Here is a 918-nt window from a genome sequence, read left to right on the forward strand (position 1 = left end):
CCAGGTGGATCTGGACCTCCTCCTTTTCTTCATATACTAAAGTGAGAGGTTTTTTCGGTGATTGCACTTACCTCTAGCCGTGGAGTCTTTCGAGCGGCTTTGGCCTCAGTCTTGACCATCTCCACATAGTAGCACCGAGCGGCCAGTTGGTCGCCTTTGACCTCACCTATCCGGTCATCCACTGGGAATTTTATCTCCTGGCAGTTAGTGGATACTATCGCCTCGAACTCGTTGAGGGTCGGTCGACCAAGATGACGTTATAGGCTGATGGTGCGTCCATCACTATGAAGTTGGTCGTCTGGGTCCTCCTCAACGGCTCTTCTCCCAGTGAGATGACTAGCCTTGCTTGGTCGATCGACAAAACTTCATTACCTATGAATCTGTATAGCAGGGTCGTTGGTGTCATCCATATTGCATGTCACGTGGAGCTTCAAATTAATTAAAATTGGAACATTTTAAAACTTAATATAAGAAATGTAGTATGGAGTCCCAAGTCGTATTTTTCCAAGGTTTACTAGAGAATGTGCAATGCCTAAATTATAAAATTCATGATGATCTTTATTCTGGAAGGGAAATTTGGAGTATTTCAAATTCACAATTGAAATTGTTAACTCTCACAAACGAATGCAATAGAATTAAAGAAAATGCATGCTTAACATGATTTATTTTGTACTACTTACTTGCTACCTGAAATTAAACTAATCCTTGAATTAAAAAAACTAATAACATCTATACTTAAGCTTGAATTCCAACAAAACCTAAACTACTGTTACAAATCAATTAAAACCTAACTGAACTCATTGGCGAATTTTTATAGAGATCAGATCTTAAAGTTGCAATGAACCATAAAAGAAATCAATTTAAGGGAACAATTCTTGACAACAATTCTAAACTAAATTGAGATCTGAGAATTCGAAA

Source organism: Zingiber officinale, chromosome 2B (genome assembly GCF_018446385.1).
Source record: "Zingiber officinale cultivar Zhangliang chromosome 2B, Zo_v1.1, whole genome shotgun sequence".
NCBI lineage: Eukaryota > Viridiplantae > Streptophyta > Magnoliopsida > Zingiberales > Zingiberaceae > Zingiber > Zingiber officinale.